The following is a 7,447-nucleotide window of genomic DNA, read 5'->3' as shown; positions in this document are numbered from 1 at the left end:
GAAGAAGATCGAATGAGAAAGGAGAAGCAAAGAGACGGTGCAAGTGTCGAATGAGAAAGGACGAAGAATATCGAAGAGTTTTTGTTACTTTATGAATTGAATGACGCGTGATGGAAGGAATTGAAAGATTGAATAATAATATTGATTATTGATGGGAGATTCCAAAAAATAAAAAGTGGCGCACAAACAAAATTTTCAGTAAAATGTTTTGAGCGGCCGAACAAAAAAATGAAATTTTTATAAAGGGTTTATAACTTATGTGATATAAGTGTTGCACTAGTGTTGCGACAAAATGCAACATTTGTATAAAAAAGTTGCACTTCGAGTAATACATTGCAACACTTATATTAAAGTGTTGCCCTATGTAAGTAAAAGCAACATTTATAAATTAAGCGTTGCTTAATTAATCAAAATTGCAACACAAACCGTAAGTGTTGCACACGAAATGTTGCATTAGGTCTATTTTTGTAGTAGTGTATATATATATATATATATATATATATATATATATATATATATATATATATATATATAGAGAGAGAGAGAGAGAGAGAGAGAGAGAGAGAGAGAGAGAGAGAGAGAGAGAGAGAAAAATGGGATCAAGTGAGTCCTTCTTTTAGTGTTGAGTCCATAAGTCCTCTTTAGGACCATTGGATGGAGAAAATAGGCAGCTGAGATTGAAAGGCAAAATGGTGCTTAATAATGTGTTTAACACACACTCTCTCCAACATACACTAATTAATCAGTAATTATACTATATATACCCTTTCCCCTCTCTCTCTACCTCACTTCTTCCTCACCCCAACAAAAAAAAGCCCCAAAAATTACTCTCTCCCTCTATGTCACTCCCACTGCTACCACCCACCGCATGACTCCACAACCACGCAGCCACCACACCAAAACTTAAACCTACACCGGCCACCGTAACCGTATCCCCTCAATACCACCACCACATCACTTTCACTCACGGTCCATACCATCCACAACCACCTCCTCCTTTTCTCTTCTCTTCTCATGTTGCCGACACACATCCTCTCTAGCCTCTCCACGCACCATGACGACCCCATAACAACCACAACCACCCCATAACAACCACACAACAACCACCACCACACCTTATAACCGCGATCTAAAAAGGATCTTAAAAAAAAAAAAAAAAAACGAGATCTAGTTTTCTGCCGCGGGTTACCAGCTACACTACGACCATTATCGTCCTCCTTCCTCTCCACTCTTTCCTTTCTACAGCAAACACCACCAACCCTATGCACCACCCCACCACCTCCCTTTGTTTACAGCCTAGTTTTTGTAGATCTCATGTTTGGCGGTGGTGTGTACTTGGCTTGTGGGGGTGTTGTCGAGGAGTCGAGTTGAGGGTCGATTATGGTGGTTGTGGGTGGTGTTGGGCATTGGTTGGTTTTCAGATTTGAGGGGTGTTGTCGAGGAGCCGAGTTGAGGGTCGATTATGGTGGTTGTGGGTGGTTGTGGGTGGTTTTCATATTTAATTTCCTCTTCATTTTAATTTTTTTTCTTTTATTATTTTGGGTGTTTTTTCTTTTAGGTTATTTTAGGTGTTATTATTTTCAGTAGTTGGTTGCGGTGGTTGGTGGACATAGGTAGGTCGAGTGGTGGCTGGTGGTGAGGGCGTGGAAGGAGAGTAAAGGGAGGCTTGTGGTGGTCTGCGACGATAAGGGAAACAAGGTAGGCTGACTGGTGGTTATAGGCGCGTGGTGGAGGTGGGGTGGTTGTCATAGGTGCATGGTGGTCGTTTGTGTAGGTTGTGTCTTATTTTATCTCAGATTTAGTATTCTTTTTATATATTTCATCAATTTTTAGATCTCCTCAAAAAGTGCAATTAATTTCGAAAACTAATAAAATATAATCGATTGTTCGTGATTAGGTTGTTGTTTTGTGATTTTTTTTTTCAAATCTCGTCTTATTATAATTTTTTTTTTCAGATTTTAATTTTTAAATCTCGTTTTTCAAATACATCACCACATTTTTTTCAGTTCCCGTTTTTATTTTGTGTGAACCTTTTTTTTTAATCTTAGATCTACGAAATATATTTCATATAATTTGTTTTAAATTTAGATATACTAAATAAAACTAGATTTTTGAAAGAATAATTGTATTCTCTCATTTTTTGGTCGTCGTTATTGTTGGTTGTTGATCTGGTGTTACATCCATAAAGTATTAAAGTTACACTTCCATTGGACTAAAATTACTCTTTCAATGAATTGAACTTACACTCCCATTGTACTTACGTTAGTCTTTCAATGGATTGAAGTTACACTCTCATTATACTTAAGTTACTCTTATAATGGATTGAAGTTACACTCTCATTGGATTGAACTTACACTCTCATTGGACTGGATTTACTATCTCAATGGACTGGAGTTGTACTCTCATTGGAGTGAAGTTACACTCTCATTGCAATGGAATTACTATCTTAATGTACTGGAGTTGCACTCGTAATAAAAAATTAGATAATTAGGAATTAAAGTTACACTCATTAAAGACTCATGTTATACTCTAAGTTATACTTTAAAAATACTAAAATGTAACTTGTCATAAAATTACAAAAAAATCAAAATAAAACCAAAATCAATTTTTATGATAAAGGTACACTATTTAGGTTTAAAGTTACACCTGTGAAAGACTAAAGTTACACTTTAAAAGTAATAAAATGTCATAAATTTATCTTAAAATTCTAAAAAATCAAAATAATATAAGTTAAAATCATTTTTTAGTATAAAGTTACACTATTTAGAATAAAAGTTATACTCATAAAAGACAGAAGTTACACTCTAAAAATACTAAATTGTCATAAACTTATCTTAAATATTACAAAAAATCAAAATAATGTAACATAAAATCACTTTTTAGTATAAAGTTACACTATTCAGATTTAAAGTTACACTCGTAAAAGACTAAAGTTACACTCTAAAAATACTAAAATGTCACAAACTTGTCTTAAACTTACAAAAAATCAATATAATATAATTTAAAATCACTTTTTAGTATAAAGTTACACTATTTAGAATTAAACTTACACTCATTAAAGACTAAAGTTACACTCTAAAAATTTTAAAATGCCATAAACTTGACTGTGAGAAAGAAAACCAATTAATTAGTGAATGAGTAAATAATTAGTGCATTGGTGCTTTAATTAGTGATGAGTGTGCTTTTTGCTTTTTAATCTCAACCATCCACCTACTAAGATCTAAGGGCCTCTAAGAGGACTTATGGACTCAACAAATATAAGGGACTCATTTGATCTCACTTCTCTCTCTCTCTCTCTCTCTCTCTCTCTCTATATATATATATATATATATATATATATATATATATATATATATATATATATATATATATATATATAGGCCGAATCCAAAGGATGCGTTAATTATGGCGAGGCGGCCGGCCTCACCAAATTCCTTCATTAATCCTTCATTATATGGACTAACTTCCTATTATTCATTGGGCTGAAAATTTAAGGGTCACTCTAAATCTTTTCATTTAGCCCAAAATACTTTCTCTCACTAAAATATTAAATCATATAATAGCCCAATTACACACTATCTCTCTAAAATATAACAAACAAAATCGTTTTCTAAAAATTCTTCATCAAGCAAACTCGTCGTTCAACGGAAATTCTTCAGCAAGCGAGCTCATCAATTTGTTCATCGATTGTTCCTGGATTTCATCAAAACAACATTCAACAACGTTGATTCAAGTAATTTCAGAAGAAAAATCGAGTAATTTTCAGGTAATTTCATAATTTTGATCAAAATTGAGTATATTCATTTAATTCTGTCAATTCACTCATAAATTGTTGATATCAGGTTCGAATTTGATCAAATTGAACGATTTTGTAAATAGAACGTTCGAATTTGACCAATATTTTGAGCGATTTCCTTTTTCTCAATTGCTATGCTATGGAGATTGTTCGTGGATTTCGTACTACTTACTAAATTGTTTTTGACGATTTTGCAGCTCTAATTGCTATGGAGATTGTAGATATCACAATGACTGATGATAATAGTGTTATTGAATCAAGTATATCGTTTTTTATGTAATTTTTGTAAAATCTCATGTTTTCTGATTCAATTTGCATTTGTCAAAATTTCTGCTCGATTATTATGGAATATATGGATCGATATTGTATCTCAGTCTTTTTGCAAGGTTTAGTTTATGAATTGAGTTGAATTTGTGAATCTTAGGACCTAATTGTGTGACTGTAAGAGATGGTTGAATTGTTACTGTAAGAGTTTATGAATTGAGTGGATTTTGTTGTTTGGTGAATCTCAGACCTTATTTTGTGAATCTTAGACCTAGTTTAGTGAATCTTAGAGCTTGTTTTGTGAAACTTGGTCATCATAAGTGGTTAGAATCACCTTTTCTACTCTTTTACTTATTTTGTGAATCTTAGACCTTATTTTGTGAATCTCAGACCTTACTCAGTGAATCTTAGCAAATTATGATAGTGTGATAATTAATTAAAACATAATATTCAGAAAACTTAAAACTCCTGTAATTTTTCATCACTTCAAATTTTGCAGGTTCATGGCTTTTGAATTAAATAAACAACAACATTCAAAAATAAAATAAAATGAAAAGCTGAAAAATTAAGCAAGATATGATATTTGTTTAGTTTATCAATCACCCCTATTTGTTCGAGGCAATGCACATAGAGCAATATTGATATAGCTATAGGTGCATCATTCATCTGCATCAGCGAGTGATCTTCCTGCCTGTTTAGATGAATATGGGACTCTTCTACATACTGGAGTGTAGTTAAAATATTTTGAATCAAGCCTTGATGCTACCCATAGAAAGGGCCCTTGAACTCGGGAATAGGTAGCCAGCCATTCAGATCTAGTACGCCCAAATTGCTCGAACTTCTCCTGTAACTTAAAAGCCTGTTTGCAGCTAGTGTCATTTGTGCCAAATTGAATTAGTACTAATCCCATAAAATGACAAGTCTGCCTGCACATAACAGGCACCAAAGACTCTATTTTATAACCTTGGCTCATTACACAATCTGCCAATTTAGAGAGGTCAGGACAAACATACTTCCCTTTTTGATCCATATAACCTGGAACATATGCCAAAACACAAGTATAGGGGAATACAAATAAATGAGACATTGTGTGCAATAGGGATTTTTGAAATGTTTTACAGAAGAGAGGAGAGGTTATTGGTATATACTATTATGTTTCAGAAATTAGATATTTATAGGCCTGGTATTTGGCACAACTGTCAACAGTGCCTGTTCACATTACCCATATATTAAATTTTTTGATTGAATGCTTGATTGTTCAATGTCCTTTTCTTGGGAATAGAAGTGTTATTAACACATCAACAAAATATCCTCATACATACAACCTGACCTTTTCTTAAAAGTAAATTCATAATCTTCACCAAAAAATTTTAATTATTTGAACTAATAATCTGATACTTTATTTAGTGAATCTTGGACTTTATTTGGTGAATCTCAGCCTTTATTTAGTGAATCTTGGGCCTTATTTTGTGAATCTCTGTTGTTAAACGTTACTGATGCAATTTATTTATTTCTTTTTGTGTGAATCAGAGACCCTAGTTTGTGAAACTAGAGGTTATTTTGTGAAACTTAATAACTAATATATACAACCTGGGTAAGATTAAAAACTGAACTAATAATTTGAACCAAAAAGTGAACTTGTGAATCTCAGTCATTGTATTTGTGAATCCTAGAGCTCTTTTTCTGAACCCTTTAGAGGAATGACCTATTCTGCTCTCTTCCTTGCTTATATAATATCCTCAGACTTTATTTGTGAATCACAGACCTTATTTAGTGAATCTTAAACCTTGTTTTGTGAATGTGAGATGTGAGTTTGTGAACCTTTTATCTTCTTAGGTATTGATTCAAATGTCAACAACAACTCACAGTGTAGTGTGACGCCTCGTGTCAGTTGTGGTGAGGTTCCTTGCTCTAATGTTGGTTCTCGTCAGGATGGTGAGGGTTCTACTGCTGTCTTAACAACCCCTATAATGCCAACTATTTCCACACCTACTACTTTGCTAACTTACACACCGGGTGGCACTGAGCAATGGATAAGTAGGATTGAAGAGAAGTTTACACCCGTGCTTGGCAAAACATTTGTCGACTTAGAGTCAGCAATGTTGTTCTATAAAATTTATGCTATTGATTGTGGGTTTGAAGCAAGGAAGTCTTCAACTAAGAGGTTTAAAGATGTTACTATTCGAACAAAATGCATGGTTTGTCATCGTCAAGGTTTTAATAACAGGAAAAATCGTCCTCCCAAAGCTGATGCAAAAACAACAACTGTTGAAACTGGTGATAAAACAAAAGCTGGTGCAATAAGTGCAAATAGAAAACCAAAAACTGGTAAAACCAGTACGAAAAAGGGTGGAGTTGCAGGTGTAGGTGAAGCTGAGAGTTCCAATAAGCAAAGTGGTACAAGAATAACTAAAATTAAAAGGTGGGGTTGTGAAGCAATGATAAAATTCATGTACCATGAAAAGATGTACAAGATTGAACAATTTCGTGAGGATCACAATCACCCAGTGACGCCTGTCAAAAATAAGGAATTTGAGAAACTTGCTTTTAATATAAATCAACTGAACGAATATCATAAGCAATTGATTATCCAAAATTCGAGATTGAATGTCGAGGCTAGTTTAACATACAAATTATGCAAGGAACAAGCAGAGTGTTTCGAAAATGTTGGAGCTACCCTTACGCAGTTCAAGAATTTCCAAAAAGAAGTAAAGTGTCTACTTAGTTGCAAGGATGGACATATGTTCATCTCTCGTTTAGAAACCCTCCGAGAAACAAAAGGGTTGGTATTTTCATATGAAACAGATGCTGACAGTGCCTTGACAAGAATTTTTTGGACAAATGCGGATTCCATCAGATGTTACACATTGTTTGGTGATGCTATTTAATTTGATCCAACCTATGGAATGAACAAATATAACATGAAATTTGCACCTTTCACTGGCATTGACAATCACAAAAAGTCAATAACATTTGGATGCGTGCATTTAGATCATGAAAACGATGACTCGTTTATTTGGGCATTTCAGCAGTTTCTGGAAGCAATGGGTGGCAAAGAACCCAATTACATCATCAGTGACAAAGATGCCGGAATAATAAATGCAGTTCCAGGTGTGTTTGGAATATCTTACTTTTGTGAAACTGGTTATTTATTTGGTGAATCTTGAAGTTTATTTTGTGAATCATAGAGCGTGTTTTGTGAAAGTTAGATCTTGATTGGTAAAACACAAAGCTAATATTCTTAAACTTGGTCATAAGTTGTTGAAAGTGCCTATTTTGTTATTTCTCTTATCTTGTGAATCTGAGACCTTGTTTTGTGAATCTCAGACCTTATCTTGAGAATCTCAGACCTTATCTTGAGAATCTCAGATCTTGTTTAGTGAATCT

The sequence above is a fragment of the Silene latifolia genome, chromosome Y, assembly GCF_048544455.1.
Source record: "Silene latifolia isolate original U9 population chromosome Y, ASM4854445v1, whole genome shotgun sequence".
Taxonomy (NCBI): Eukaryota; Viridiplantae; Streptophyta; class Magnoliopsida; order Caryophyllales; family Caryophyllaceae; genus Silene; species Silene latifolia.
This window is presented reverse-complemented; position numbering follows the sequence as displayed.